This window comes from Somniosus microcephalus, unplaced genomic scaffold, assembly GCF_052327205.1.
Source record: "Somniosus microcephalus isolate GS21.2 unplaced genomic scaffold, FLI_Smic_1.0 scaffold84, whole genome shotgun sequence".
NCBI classification, from domain to species: Eukaryota; Metazoa; Chordata; class Chondrichthyes; order Squaliformes; family Somniosidae; genus Somniosus; species Somniosus microcephalus.
In genome coordinates, this window is record NW_028225271.1 from 598,923 (window position 1) to 615,393 (window position 16,471).

Below are 16,471 nucleotides of genomic sequence, written 5' to 3' on the forward strand. Positions count from 1 at the left end.
AAAAGCTCCGGGAATCTGAAGGGACACCAGCGAGTTCACACTGGGGAGAGGCCGTTCATCTGCTCTGTGTGTGGGAAGGGATTCTCTCAGTCCTCGACTCTGCTGAAACACCAGCAAGTTCACACTGTTCTGTAGTGCAGGGCCCTGCAGAAAGCTGGGGTGACATGAACATGGAATGGATGAATGTTTTATAAATTCTTGGACTGCTGTTTAATCTTTAAGACTGTTGTGCTGATGATTCACTTTGTTTGACTGTTCATGGTGTTCCATAGAATATACAGCACAGAAACAGGCCATTCGGCCCAACTGGTCCATGCCGGTGTTTATGCCCCACACCCACCCTACTTCAATTAACCCGATCAACATCTCCTCCCATTCCTTTCTCCCTTGTGTGGCTTCCTCATAAATGCATCTGTGCTGTTCACCTCAACAACTCCTTGTGTTAGCGAGTTCCCCATTCTATCACTCTTTGGGTAAAGATATTTCTCCTGAATTCACTACGGGATTTATTGGTGCCTTTTATATTTATAGCCCCATAAATATGATGAGATTCTGTTAAGCTGACCAGTATGTTGTTGTACTTTGTCTTTTTCTGATGAATGAAACATTACTGAGCCCCTGTACCCGTGTTATGGGATGAAGTGCCAGACAAGTGAAGACACAATGTCTGGGTGTGAATCTGATAACCACACGGACCGTATAGGTGTGATAACCAGACGGGCTTGTGGTTATAGTCTGGTCACAGATGGACTAAATTCCCTGAATTAGCTGGAGTTCAGGAGGCGGTCAACAGACGGGTCCAAAAAATGCCATTTCCTGAGCGGTAACCAAGCTTGTGTATAAGAACAGGCCACTTAAGCCGTTGTCAGTTGGAACAGACTCGAGAAGATCGCGCGTGAATCCACTGTACTTCTATTCTCCAGATTGAGGGAATTATCACCCGATCTGTGTTATGCAGCGCTCTTAATAAAGTCTGGAGAGACAATTTGTGTTCTTGTGAGCTTGATTATCTGGTATCCGAAACCCTGGGACTCCCGATCATTAGAGTCAACCTCAGTGTGTGGAAAGGGATTCCCTGGTGTATCCCACCCGCCGACACACCAGAGTGTCCACAGTGTGACTGCGGTGGGTCGATTCCACTGTTTCCTGTAAACCTGTTTTTAAAATCTGAGCCCATGTGTTCTGAGCCAAAGAGCCTTGTGTCCAATGAGGGGAATAAAGGCCCACAGCCTCCCCTGGCCCCAGGCCCTGAACAAGGGACTGGAGAAATTCGCTGCCCTGTGGATCAGACAATCATGCAGCACAAGTGCTGCCCCTCAGGCTCCCCGATTGGTTGGAGGATCCTTTCAACCAACCTGTGCAGCAGCTGGGGCCTGAAAATCAGCTTCACTGACCCTGGGCTGGGAAAAGGGGGACATGAGTACGGGTACCGTACCATAGTGGTTATGCTACTGGACTAGTTATCCAGAGGCCTGGACTAGTGATCTGGAGAAGTGAGTTCAAGTGAGAAATATATCTAACTCCTTGAATATATTTACCAATTAATTAAATATATTCAAGAAAGAGTTGGATATATTTCTTAAGGCTAAAGGGATCAAGGGATATGGGGAGAAGGCAGGGACAGGGTACTGAATTTGGATGATCAGCCATGATCTCATTGAATGGTGGAGCAGGCTCGAGGGGCCGAATGGCCTACTCCTGCTCCTATCTTCTATGTTTCTATGTTGTTGATTACTTTGCTGAGTTCTGTGGCATATCCTCCCACTCCTTTCTCCCTCGTGTGGCTTCCCCATAAATGCATCTGTGCTATTTACTCCTTGTGGTAGCAAGATCCGCATTCTCACCGTTCTCTGGGTAAAGAAATTTCTACTGAATTCCCTTCTAGATTTATTACAGACTATTTTAAGTTTGTGGCCTCATAAACATTGAGATTCTGTTAAGCTGACCAGTATGTTGTTGTACTTTGTCTTTTTCTGATGAATTAAACATTACTGAGCCCCTGTACTGGTGATATGGGATGATATTTTTTCTTCGTTCATGGGATGTGAGCTAGGAGGTGGTGTCCCCATGTGCCTGCTGCCCTTGTGCTTCGAGGTGGTAGAGGTCACAGGTTTGGGAGGTGCTGCCGAAGAAGCCTTGGTGAGTTGCTGCAGTGCACCTTGTAGATGGTACACACTGCAGCCGTGGTGCACCGGTGGTGGAGGAAGTGAATGTTTAAGGTGGTGGATGGGCTGCCAATCAAGCTGCATTGTCTTGGATGGTCATAGAGTCATAGAGTTATACAGCACAGAAAGAGGCCCTTCGGCCCATCGTGTCTACACCGGCCATCAAGCCCTGTCCAGTCTAATCCCATTTTCCAGCACTTGGTCCGTAGCCTTGTATGCTATGGCGTTTCAAGTGCTCATCTAAATGCTTCTTGAATGTTGTGAGGGTTCCTGCCTCTACCACCCTTTCAGGCAGTGAGTTCCAGATTCCAACCACCCTCTGGGTGAAAAAGTTTTTCCTCGAATCCCCTCTAAACCTCCTGCCCCTTACCTTGAAACTATGCCCCTTGGTTATTGACCCCTCTACTAAGGGGAAAAGTTCCTTACTATCTACGCCCCTCATAATTTTGTACACCTCAATCAGGTTCCCCCTCAGCCTTCTCTGCTCTAAGGAAAACAACCCCAGCCTGTCCAGTCTCTCTTTATAGCTGAAGCGCTCCAGCCCAGGTAACATCCTGGTGAATCTCCTCTGCACCCTCTCCAATGCAATCACATCCCTCCTATAGTGAGGCGACCAGAACTGCACACAGTATTCCAGCTGTGGCCTAACCAGCATTTTGTACAGCTCCATCATAACCTCCCTGCTCTTATATTCTATGCCTCAGCTAATGAAGGCAAGTATCCCATATGCCTTTTTAACCACCTTATCTACCTGTCCTGCTGCCTTCAGGGGTCTATGTACATGCACACCAAGGTCCCTCTGATCCTCTGTCCTTCCTATGATCCTACCATTCATTGTGTATTCCCTTGCCTTGTTTGTCCTCCCAAAATGCATCACCTCACACTTTTCAGGGTTAAATTCCATTTGCCACTGTTCTGCCCATCTGACCAATCTGTCTATATCGTCCTGTAGCCTGAGGCTTCCCTCCTCGCTATTTACCACCCCACCAATTTTTGTGTCATCTGCGAACTTACTGATCATACCTCCTACATTCATATCTAAATCATGAATGTACACTGGAAACAGCAAAGGACCCAGCACCAATCCCTGCCGTACACCACTGGACACAGGCTTCCTGTCACAAAAACAACCTTCAACCATCACCCTCTGCCTCCTGCCATTAAGCCAATTTTGGATCCAATGTGCCAAATTGCCCTGGATCCCATGGGCTCTTACCTTCTTGACCAGTGTCCCATGTGGGACTTTGTCAAAAGCCTTTATCCACATTATAATGCATTTGCCATGCATCTGCCCAATCACCCAACCTGTTCAAATCATACTGGAGTTTTTGGGCATCCTCACAGCACACACGCCCACCCAGCTTTGTGTCGTCTGCCAACTTGGAGATATTACATCTAGTTCCCTCATCTAGATCATTTATATATATATTGTGAAAAGCTGGGGTCCTAGCACGGATCCCTGCGGTACCCCACTAGTCACTGCCTGCCACTCGGAAAAAGACCTGTTTATTCCAACTCTTTGCTTCCTGTCTGCCAACCAGTTCTCTATCCAAGTCAGTACCTTGCCCCCAATCCCATGTGCTTCAACTTTACACACTAATCTCTTATGCAGGACCTTATCAAAAGCCTTCTGAAAGTCCAAATACACCACATCCACTGGTTCTCCCTTATCTATTCTACCAGTTACATCCTCAAAAAATTCCAGATTAGTCAAGCACAATTTACCTTTTGTAAATCCATGTTGACTTTGTCCGATCCGGTCACTGTTTTCCAAGTGCTCTGCTATTACATCTTTTATAATGGACTCTAGCATTTTCCCCACTACCGATGTCAGGCTTACCGGTCTATAATTCCCCATTTTCTCTCTACCACCTTTTTTATATAGTGGGGTTACATTAGCTACCCTCCAATCCATGGGCACTGTTCCAGAGTCGATAGAATTTTGGAAGATGACCAGCAATGCTGATCCTTGGATCATATGCTATCCCTAATTTCCCTTGTTAGCCATGTTTAAGTCACCTCTTTTGTTTTATTTTTATGCCAAAGTGGGATGAACAAATTCTGTAGTTCATTTCTAGGGCCACTTCCTTAAATACCCTCAGATGGTTTCGAGCTGCTTGAGTGTTGTTGGAGCTGCACTCATCCAGGTAAGTGGAGAGCATTCCATCACACTCCTGCCTTGTGCCTTGTAGATGGTGGAAAGGCTTGGGGGAGTCTGGAGCTGAGACACTCGCTGCAGAATTCCCAGCCTCTGACCTGCCCTTGCTGCCACAGTATTTATGTGGGTGGTCCAGTTAAGGTTCTGGTCAATGGTGACCCCCCCCAGGATTGTAGAGATTAGGCCATTTAGTAGCTGGTCTCCAGTCTTTCAAATAATCAGGACCAACTGCAAACCAGTATGGTGGGCATATTGTGTTTAATCAGAGTTTAAGACGGAATATAACGTGCTGGTTATACAGCAAAAACATACGACCGTGACAAGCAGCTGGTACTGGTCCCCATTGGACAGACGGCTGGTGTGCGTGAACAGTTCTCTGGTTTACGGCCTCTCTCTCTCTCTCTCGAACCTGCGATGGTAAGTGTGGGATCACTCTCAAAAGAACGTTTGACCAGCCCAACTTCTGCTCAGCTCTCCCCTCCACCGTCCGTGTGGGCAAGCACTCGGGGGGTCACTTTTATTCACTTTTTAGGGGTGGGCCTGAGGCCAAGTTATTGACAAGACCATTTAACCTATCGAGGTTCCTCCAAAACCTCATCACCCAATGACAGCTCAAGTTCTTTGTCTCGCTTCTTGGATGAAAGCCCTCCCCAAAAGAGGGTCTCATTGATTCACCCAATTTGTCTTGTTGTTTAATCTTTCTGAAGGTTATTCCTTTGGAACTTGTGTCTTATCTCTCTTGTCTCTGTCCTCCTTGACCCAGCAAGTACAAGGCCAGACCCAGTCCCTCTTAATCATGGCCCCAGCCAGAGCTGTCGCACTTTAGCCAGTCGCTATCTCACTTCCATTTAGCAAATGGCCCATTCTAAGGTGGATACCTTAGCATCCTCAAATTCCTTTCATTCTATCTCTTTTCCTAATTAACTTTTAATTATCTTCGCAAGCAGTTCTGCTAAACAAACTTCAAATTCCATCTGTGGAGATTATAATATGGTTATTAGTAACAATGGAAGAAACATAAGTTGGGCCTTCACTGGCCAAATTAAAAATACATTAACAAAGTCCAGACCCTAACTTACAAACAACAGATATAACAGGCAATGCCATCCGATGGGCCCCCGTGTGGAATGTTTGTGCTTCACCTAATCTAACAGATTAAAAAGACTGTCTCAAATTCTAATGCAAGTCATAGAGTCAGAGTCTAATGGCACAGAAGGAGGCCAATCAGCCCTTAGACTCTGTCCCGGCTCTCTGCAGAGTAATCCAGTCAGTCCCATTCCCCGCTCTATCCCCGTAGCCCTGCAAGTTTATTTCCCTCAAGTGCCTATCCAGTCTCCCCTTGAAAACATTGAGGGCTAGATTTTCAGTATAGGCAGTTTTGGGGCGCTAACCTTAGCGCCCGCCCGAAGTTAGCGCCCGCCTCAAAGTAGCGCCCCGTTGCCGGGAATTCAGTGGCTTCGCCCTAAGAGGTTGGTGGAGCGCTAAAAGAGGCGTTCCACTACTCTCTTTAGGCGCTAAGCCGGCGGTCCAGAGGGATAGCGCCCAGGCGGGGCGCAGCACGGGTGCGGTCATTTTTGCACTGACAGCAGACCCCGTGGTGCCGACCAGCTCTTAAAGGGGGAAGGGACGAATTGGTCTGCTGCCACGCCCTGCACACTGCAGCCTTGCAAAGAGGCCTCAACACTACTGCTCAGCCCCAGGGAGTCATGGCAACGCCAGAGAAGGCCCGTCAGCGTGCCCTGCGCTTCTCAGAGGGTGATCTGGACATCATGGTCACAGCTCTGGAGGTGAGGCGCAAGATCTTGTTTCCAGACAGTGGGAGGAATCCAACCCACCACGACTACACCAAAGCCTGGAAGCAGATCGCCCAGAGGGTGACGTTCACCGGCGAGGCCCCCAGGACCCACACACAATGCCGTAAGAAATACAACGATCTGACCAGGATTGTGAGGGTGAGTAGCCTTTCCAGTCTCCTCCTCATTCTTGCATGTACACCTGACATGATGGGCAAAGGGACCTGAAAGTCCTTTTGGCCAGCCCTCAGCCAGCAGCATTGGGACAGTCATGAGCATCAAATGGCCATTCGGCACTCTACACTTTGGCCAAGCTATTCCACCATGGGAGGCAGTGGACAGTACATCAGGGCTTCACTCTGTCCAAGCTATTCCACCATGGGAGGCAGTGCTCACTACATCAGGGCTTCACTCTGTCCAAGCTATTCCACCATGGGAGGCAGTGCACACTACATCAGGGCTTCACTCTGTCCAAGCTATTCCACCATGGGAGGCAGTGCACACTACATCAGGGCTTCACTCTGTCCAAGCTATTCCACCATGGGAGGCAGTGCTCACTACATCAGGGCTTCACTCTGTCCAAGCTATTCCACCATGGGAGGCAGTGCTCACTACATCAGGGCTTCACTCTGTCCAAGCTATTCCACCATGGGAGGCAGTGCACACTACATCAGGGCTTCACTCTGTCCAAGCTATTCCACCATGGGAGGCAGTGCTCACTACATCAGGGCTTCACTCTGTCCAAGCTATTCCACCATGGGAGGCAGTGCACACTACATCAGGGCTTCACTGCGCACTTACAGCCCGTCCTTTCTCTTGCAGGCTAAAGTAGCGTTTAATCGCCAGGCCCGTGCCAGGGGTGGCCGCGCCAAGCTGCAGAAGCTCACTCAGCTGGAGGAGCGCGTGTGTGTGCTCATGGGAGCACGTGTGATTGTCCCCACAGCGTGCGGTGTATCCGACCCTCCACTGCCCGGCAATGGTAAGGACCTCGCCTTTTGGCCCTCTCGCGTCGCACTGGCCCATCCGAGCTACCTCCTTTGCCACTGTCCCAACAATGCGCTGAATCCCACCAGTCCTAACTCCCTCGCTGACGCCGTCTCCTCACTCTGAAGCTACTCTTGTGCATTCCTGCTTTCAGCTGGTGACGACCAGGACCCTGAGGCTGCCAGTGACAGCACCTCCAACCAGGAGGAGGAGGAGGAGCAAGCCGGACCTTCGGGGGAACAGTCACGTCCCGCAGGAGAGGAGGAAATGCTCGACACCTCCTCACTGGACGAGTGCCTGGAGGAACTGTCGCAGGGCAATGCAGCTTCTGGGACCAGTGGCGTCCAGCCACCCAGCAGCCGTGCGCGTGGCCCGCGGCCTTCCCCCCAAAGGGGGGAAGGATCAGAGGGGAGTGCTGCTGCTCGGCACACTCGCCGTCACCAACGCGGCAAGGGTCCCCTAGTTCGGCCCCCTCCTCCCCAGCGGGAGAGTCGCGACTCCAGTCCGGACACCTTCACTTCGGAGGAGGTGCGGAAGCTCGATCAGATGGCCGACGACTCGGACCGGCGCCACACGGAGCTCATGAGCGTGGTGGGGCGCATGCCTGAGGCCATCGAGTCGCTGGCGACCAGTGTGCGCGAGTTCGGGGCAGCAACTGCCGCGACTGGCCGCATGCTAACTGATGCCGTCAAGACCCTGGCGGATGTGATGCGTGCGCACACCAGGACCACAGGGCCACTCACTGCTGCCACACGCGCTGTCTCAGGCAGGCATCGCCAGGGCAGGCGCCGCGCTGGACCATCCCAGCAAGCCGGCCATCGGCTGATTGCTGCGGATCCTGCAGTGCGGGCCCGGCCGAGTGCCACCGCGCCACAGCACCAGCCAGCGCATCCCAGACGCCTGCTGGCCCACATTGCGCCATCCCTCGCCGCCATTCCCCCTCTGGGCAGTCAAGGGCAAGCGGCTGCAGCTGATGGTGGCCAGGCTCAGGTGCGCCACTCAGGAGACGGCCCCTCGAGGCCCAAACGCCGTGTAGGCCGCCCCCCAGCGGCATCTGGCGGAAGGGCATCTGAGCCTCAGGCGCCTTCCCCCAGCCTCACAGCAGCCACTGGGCAGAGCTTGCGAAGGAGCAGCAGGCAGGGCAGGGGAGGCAAAATGCTGGCCAAGGTCTCGCCCTCGCGGGCCACTCAGTAGAGGGTGTGGCCAGCTTTCCTTTAATATGGCGGTGGCCATCTTTATTTTGCCCATGGTTGTGCTTTTGGAGGGCTTTTTTTTTGCGTTAGGCCGACGTTGAGGCCTGGTTTCAATAAAGGTGGAGTGGCTCCTCCCCAGTTTGTGGGAGTGAGTCGTTTGTTGGGCTTTTTGTGGGGCCCGTTTATTGTTTTTGGGGATTCATGTGGGAAGGGCTTTTCATTTTTGTTTAATAAAAAATTATCTTTATTCATGCAGTCTCCATGGTTGTTCTTCTTAGTGTTTGTTGGCTTCGCCGGCTGAGGGCTTGCGGAGCGGCTGCATTCATCTTCCCTCATGGCCCCTGGCCATTCCCTGACAGGGGGCTTAGAAGTACCGTGTAATAAGGTGGCGTCGTGCGGCCCTTGGCCCTGGTCGCTCCCTCCTGGGAACGTACTCCTGCTCCTCCTCCTCCTCCTCCTCCTCCTCCTCATGCTCCTCCTGCTCCTCCTCCTGAGGTGCTGGTCCAACGTCAGGTGGCAGTGCCTGAGTCCTGCGGATAGCCAGGTTGTGTAGCATGCAGCAAACCACCACAAATTGGGAGACCCGGTCCGGCGAATACTGGAGAGCTCCTCCGGAGTGATCAAGGCAGCGGAACCGCTGCTTGAGGACCCCAATAGTTAGCTCGATGATGTTGCGGGTGGTTTGATGGATATCGTTGTAGGCCTCTTCAGCAGCGGTCCTGGGCGCACGGAGCGGGGTCATGAGCCAGGTGCACAAAGGATAGCCTTTGTCCCCGAGTAGCCATCCTCTTGGGGGAGGCTGTGCCTGGAACATGTCATGCACAGTACTCTGCCGCAGGATAAAGGCATCGTGGCTGCTGCCTGGGAAGCTGGCATTGACTGCCATGATGCGCTGCTTGTGGTCACAGACCAGCTGCACATTCAGAGAATGGTAGCCCTTCCTGTTGCGATACTGCTCGCCATGCTCCAGAGGGGCCCGCAAAGCCACATGCGTACAGTCAATGGCGCCCTGCACCAAGGGGAATTCCCCGAGTCTGGAAAATCCCAATGCGCGCTGATGCTGGCTCTCCAGGGCCATGGGGAAGGAGATGAATTGGCTTCTCCTTCTGAACAGTGCTTCGGTCACCTGGCGGATGCAGCGATGCGCGCCGTACTGGGAGATGTTTGCTATGTCCCCAGCAGCGTATTGGAAGGAGCCGGTGGCATAGAAGTTCAATGCCACTGTCACCTTCACTTCCACCGACAGAGACGTCCTGCACCTGAGCTTTGGCCGCAGATCTCGGCGAAGCAGGTGGCAGATCTCTGCAATCACCCCCTTCCAGAATCGGAGCCTTTTAACACATCGCGCGGCACTCATGTTTAGGTAGGAGCGCTGCTGGCGGTATAGCCTGACTGGGTAAGGCCTACATGGCCGACGCCTGTAGCCCCCTCTGCCTCTAGCCAGGGCTGCCCCTCTCACAATGCGTCTGCGAGCCCTATGGACATGGAGCTGCAGCTCCGCGTTGGCACCCCATGCAACCCCCATCAAATCCTGGCAAACAACTTGCAGCGCTGTTGCCTGAGTCCAAAAATACCTGGCTCTTGCTGCTTGAAACCAGTTAGCTATCCTCCTTGTTGTGTCTCCAGAAATGCGTTGCACAAGACTGTTTTCTGAAATAATGGATGGCCTTTATACTGGAGAGGACGGTCCCTTTAATTAGCGCCCCCCGGGGCCCGCGCTGGTTGTGTTGCGTTCCTTTTTCCAAACGCTCCGGCCGCCCGCCGCACAATGGGGCGGTCCGACTGAAGTTTGCAATCGGGGCGGCCAAAGGGCGTTGCACGAGGATGTGACGTCATTTTCTGCGCGCGCATCCGGGCGGGCGCTAAACTTTGCGTCGGCGCTAACGGGCAACTTAATTTGGGGCGGGGCGCAAACTGCGCTGCGCCCGGGCGCTACACGCATAGCGCCCGGAAATCACTTCTCTTAAGGCGCTAACTGCTGGCGCAAGCAACTGAAAATCTAGCCCTGAGTGTCTCCGCTTCCTCCACTTCCATCGGCAGCAAGGTCCAGGTCCTCACCACTCGCTGCGTAAAAAGTTTTTCCTCACCTGTATCTCTTGCCCAATACCTTAAATCTGTGTCCCCTAGTCCTTCTCCCATCAACTAGTGGGAACAGCCATTCCCTGTCTAGCCTATCCAAACCCGTCATAATCTTGTACACCTGTCAAATCACCCCTCAACCTCCTTTGCTCTAATGAAAACAAATCCAGCTTCTTCAACCTGTCCTTGAGGATGAGTTCATTGAGTGTATTAGGGATGGGTTTCTTGAGCAGTATGTAACTGAACCGACCAGGGGGCAAGCAACCTTAGATTTGGTCCTGTGTAATGAGACAGCATTAATTAAAAATGTCCTAGTAAAGGATCCACGTGGAATGAGTGACCATAACATGGTTGAATTCCATATTCAATTAGAGGGTGAGAAGGTTGGATCTCAAACAAGCATGCTGAGCTTGAATAAAGGAGACTATGGCCTAGAAATTGAGTTTTGGCGCAGCCAGGGCTTTAGCGCCGGAAGTTAGTGCCGGAGCTAAGTCGCGCTGGTCGGGCCCAAAATTCAATAGTTCTGCGCCCAAACGGCTGCCGGCGCTGCTGAGAGCTGTTTGCGCCTGAAAACTGGTGCTATGCGCTGAATTTCGGCGCTATTCCGGCGCTGCGGCGCCCGCTGCGGTGCGGCAGGTTTGGGAAGTGCAGGCCTCCTCCTTCCCTTAAGGAGGAGCTGGCTGCACCCGGCCGCGGCCCGCGAAAATCTTTTTAAAAATGAGCCCGGCACCTCGGACAAGTGCCGGGCTTGCTTCTGTTCCGGGGGGGGGGGGAAGTCCGGGGAGGGAGCTGCGGCCAGGCGGCCGGCGGGAAAGCGGCCGGCCGCCGCGGGGCCTTTAATGCGCCGGCGCAAAGTCATGTAAGACTCTGTTGCCAGAGTCTTAGTTGCGGCTGCCACGGGCGAGGCGGCCGCAACTGAATTTCGGCGCTGGGGCCCGTCGGCATGGCAACCGGGACGCTGCGCACACCGATGACGTCATCGGTGCCGGCGCAGCGCTACCGGTGCAACGCCGCTTTAGGGCCCCAGGGAATTTTTGAACTGGCCATAACTCTGGCGCTAGTCCCTCTAGCGCCTCAAAAGCGGCGCTAAGGCAACTCAATTTCTAGGCCTATGAAGGTATGAGAGCGGAATTGATTAGAGTGGACTGGGAAAATAGATTAAAGGGTAAGACGGTACATGATCAGTGGTGTACATTTAAGGAGTTATTTTACAACTTCCAAAAAAAATATATTCCACTGAGGAAAAAAGGGTGTAAAAGAAAAGATAGCCATCCGTGGCTAAGTAAAGTAATTAAGGATAGTATCCAACTAAAAACAAGGGCATATAAGGTAGCCAAATCTAGTGGGAGGATAGAAGATTGGGAAGTCTTTAATAGACAGCAAAAAATAACTAAAAGATTGATTAAGAAAGGGAAGATAGATTATGAAAGTAAATTAGCAAAAAATATAAAAACGGATAGCAAAAGTTCTATAGTTATATAAAAAGAAAAAGGGTGGCTAAAGTAAATGTTGGTCCCTTAGAGGATGAGACCGGGAAATTAATGGAGGGAAACATGGAGATGGCAAAAACGCTGAACAATTATTTTGTATCAGTCTTTACGGTAGAGGACACTAAGAATATCCCAACACTGGACAAACAGGGGGCTCTAGGGGGGGAGGAGCTAAACACAATCAAAATCACTAAGGAAGTGGTACTCGGTAAAATAATGGGACTCAAGGCGAATAAATCCCCTGGACCTGATGGCTTACATCCTAGGGTCTTGAGGGAAGTGGCGGTAGGGAATGTGGATGCATTGGTAATAATTTTCCTAAACACCCTGGACTCAGCAAAGGTCCCGGCAGATTGGAAAACTGCTAATGTAACACCCTTATTTAAAAAGGGTAGTAGTCAGAAGGCTGGAAACTATAGACCTGTTAGCCTAACATCTGTGGTTGGTAAAATGTTAGAGTCCATTATTAAGGAGACAGTAAGGGGACATTTGGATAAACATAATTTAATAGGACAAACTCAGCATGGTTTCATGAAGGGGAAGTCATGTTTGACAAATTTGCTTGAGTTCTTTGAGGAAGTAACATACAGGGTGGATAAAGGGGAACCAGTGGACGTAGTGTATTTAGACTTCCAAAAGGCATTTGACAAGGTGCCACACAAAAGATTATTGCTCAAGATAAAAAATCACGGGATTGGGGGTAATATTCTGGTGTGGGTGGAGGATTGGCTCTCTAACAGAAAGCAGAGAGCTGGGATAAATGGTTCATTCTCAGACTGGCAACCAGTAACTAGTGGTGTTCCGCAGGGGTCAGTGCTGGGTCCCCAACTCTTTACAATCTATATTAACGATTTGGAGGAGGGGACCGAGTGTAACATATCAAAGTTTGCAGATGATACAAAGATGGGATGGAAAGTAGTGAGTGAGGAGGACATAAAAAACCTGCAAAGGGACATAGACAGGCTAAGTAAGTGGGCAGAGATTTGGCAGATGGAATACAATACTGGAAAATGTGAGGTTATGCACTTTGGCAGGAAAAATCATAGAGCAAGTTATTATCTTAATGGCAAGAAACTGGAAAGTACTGTCGTACAAAGGGATCTGGGGGTCCTGGTTCACGAAACTCAAAAAGTTAGTATGCAGGTGCAGCAAGTGATCAAGAAGGCCAATGGAATGTTGGCTTTTATTGCTAGGGGGATAGAATATAAAAACAGGGAGGTATTGCTGCAGTTGTACAAGGTATTGGTGAGACCGCACCTGGATTACTGCATACAGTTTTGCTGTCCATACTTAAGAAAAGACATACTTGCTCTCAAGTCAGTACAAAGAAGGTTCACTCGGTTAATCCCGGGGATGAGGGTGTGGTCATATGAGGAGAGGTTGAGTAGATTGGGACTCTACTCATTGGAGTTCAGAAGAATGAGAGTTGATCTTATTGAAACATATAAGATTGTGAAGGGGCTTGATCGGGTGGGTGCGGTGAGGATGTTCCCAATGATGGGTGAAACTAGAACTAGGGGGCATAATCTTAGAATAAGGGGCTGCTCTTTCAAAACTGAGATGAGGAGAAACTTCTTCACTCAGAGGGTGGTAGGCTTGTGGAATTTGCTGCCCCAGAAAGCTGTGGAAGCTACATCATTAAATAAATTTAAAACAGAAATAGATAGTTTCCTAGAAGTAAAGGGAATTAAGGGTTACGGGGAGCGGGCAGGAAATTGGACATGAGTCTAGGTTCGGAATGGTCATGGCCCTGTGGGTAGTGGAGCGGGCCCAGGGGTCGTGTAGCCTGGTTCTGCTCCTACTTCTTGTGTTCTAATTCTGTGTTAGATTTCAGGAGATGGTTTTATTCCTGTTCCTGGCTGGGGTGGAGATCGCCTTTACAGAAGGTAAGTACTGTAGAAAATATAGGGACAGAGTGACCTCCTGGATGAGTTTCGATCGCCTAGATGGGTCGGCGAGGATTTTCCCAGATTGGCCATTGGGTTTTTTAGCTGGTTTTTTGCCTCTCCCGGGAGATCACATGGGTTCGGGTGGATGGAGAGTGATAGAAGATTTGAGGTTAGGATCAGATCAGCCGTGATCTTGTTGGGTGGTGGAGCAGGCTCGAGGGGCCGATTGGCCTACTCCTGCTCCTATTTCTTATGTTGTTCCTTGTAGCTAAGATCCCCCAACCCCGGAACCATTCTGGTAAATCTCCTCTGCACCCTCTCAAGTGCCTTCACATCCTTCCTAAAGTGTGGTGACCAGAACTGGACGCAATACTCCAGTTGTGGCCTAACCAGCGCTTTATAAAGGTTCAGCATAACTTCTCTACTTTTGTACTCAATACCCCTATTTATGAAGCCCAAGATCCCATATGCTTTGTGAAGTGGGGAAAGAGTTAAAGTTAAAAATTTGCTGACAGCTTGCAAAACATTATGGCCTAGAAATTCAGTATAGCCACTTTTGGGGCGGTAAAGTCGGGCGGCCGCTAAAGTTTGCGCCCAGCGCAAAGTCGCGCCGCCTTCGCCGATATTCAGTCGCATCGCCTCAAGAAGTTGCTGCTGCGCTAAAACAGGCAATGCACGACTATCTTTAGGCGCTAAGCCGGCGGTGCTGAGCGATACCCCCGAGGTCGGGCGCAGCGCAGGTGCGGTGAGTTCTTGATTGACGGCAGACACTCTGGCGCCGGTCATCTCTTAAAGGGGGAGGGTGGATTTGTTTGCCTGCCACGCCCTGCACACTGCAGCCCTCAACCTAGGCCTGACCACTTCAGCTTCACCTGTACAACGCCTAGGACTATGGAGAAGGCGAGGGAGAGAGTGCAACACTTCAGCGACGGTGACCTGAGGGTGCTGGTTGGCGGAGTGGAGCGCAGGCGCCATGTTTTGTTCCCAGAAGGTGGCAAGAGGCCGCTGCCCAGCGCCTACCGGAAAGCCTGGAGGGAGGTGTCCAACAGGGTGTCTTCCAACAGCGTGGTTGCCAGGACTCCTGTGCAATGCCGGAAGAAGTTCAACGACCTCACTCGGGTTGTCAGGGTGAGTACCCTTTCCAGTGTCCTCCTCATCCTTGCATGTGCACCTCACATTATGGGCAAAGGGACCTGAAAGCCCTAATGGCCAGCCCTCATCCAGCAGCTATGGGACTGGCATGAAAATCAATTGCACATTCAGCACTTTACACACTGTCCAAGCTATTCGACCATGGGAGGCATTGCAGACAAGATCAGGGCTACACACCGTACAAGCTATTCGACCATGGGAGGCAGTGCAGACAAGATCAGGGCTACACACTGTACTTAGAGGCCGTCCTTTCTCTTGCAGGCCAAGGTTGCGTGCAACTGAACTGAGACCGGGGGAGGCCGCCCTGACCTCAAAGAGCTCTCCGACCTCGACCAGCATGTGGAGCGCATTATGGGAGGCCGGCTGATTGGCCCTGTCGCCAGTGGAGATGCCGACCCTGTTCTGGGCACCAATGGTAAGGGCATCACCTTTTGGACCTCTCTCGTTCCACTTGTGCATCAGATCAGCATCCTTTGCCACTGTCCGACCAATGCGGTGAATGGCACCACTCATGCCTCCCTCACTGCCGCCCTGTCCTCACTCTAAAGCTACTCTTGTGCCTTCCTGCTTTCAGATGGTGAATCGCCAGGTGAGGAGGCGGGCCCTCAAGCTGCCACTGTCAGCCCTTCGGAAGATGAGGAGGAGGAAGAGGAAGCCGGCCCATCAGTGCCACCCTCAGCCGCGCCAGCCCATGGCGATGTAGGGGACACGTCTTCCCTGGAGGGGAGCCGGGGGGAAGGGTCGGAGGAGAGTGAAGCTCCGGGGCCCAGCGGCCTGCAGCAACGCGGGAGGAGTGGGGAAGCTCGGCGGACTTCTCCCCAGAGTGTGAGTGCGGCCTCCAGTCCTGCGACGGTCAGCGCAGAGGAGGTGCGCCTCCTAGAGGAAATGGCCATCCAGGCTGAGCGCAGGCACACTGAGCTCATGGCTGCAGTGGCAAGGATGCCTGACTCCATAGAGTCACTGGCAAGGAGTGTGCAGGAATTCGGGGCAGCACAGGCCAGGAGTCTGGAACAATTCAGTGCAGCACAGGCCAGGAGTCTGGAACAATTCAATGCAGCACAGGCCAGGAGTCTGGAACAATTCAATGCAGCACAGGCCAGGAGTCTGCAGGACATCGCGGCAGCACAGTCGGCTTCTAGCCAAGTGCTCAGTCGTGCCGTGCATTCACTGGCTGGTGTCATGCGGACACAGACCAGGGCCACACGGGCACTAACTGCTGCCACCCTCGCTGGATCAGCCAGGCATCGCCAGGGCACTCGCCGCGCAGCAGCAGCCCAGCAGTCTGTTCTTCAGCTGTTTGCTGCGCATGCTGCAGTGCTGGCCCGTGCGAGTGCCAATGTGTCAGGCGACCAGCGAGCACCTGCGATCTGCCAGGTTGCCACCATTCCTGCAGCCGACACTGCCACTCCGCCATTGCAGCTGCCACGAGCTGCTGGACAGACTGCTGCCGCCCAGCCAGAGTTGGAGCAGTCAGCAGCCGGCCACTCCAAGGCCAGAGCTGGTGCAGGCCGACCCCCAAGGGCATCTGCCGTCTCGCCATCTGCCCCTCAGCAGCCTTCCCCCAGCCT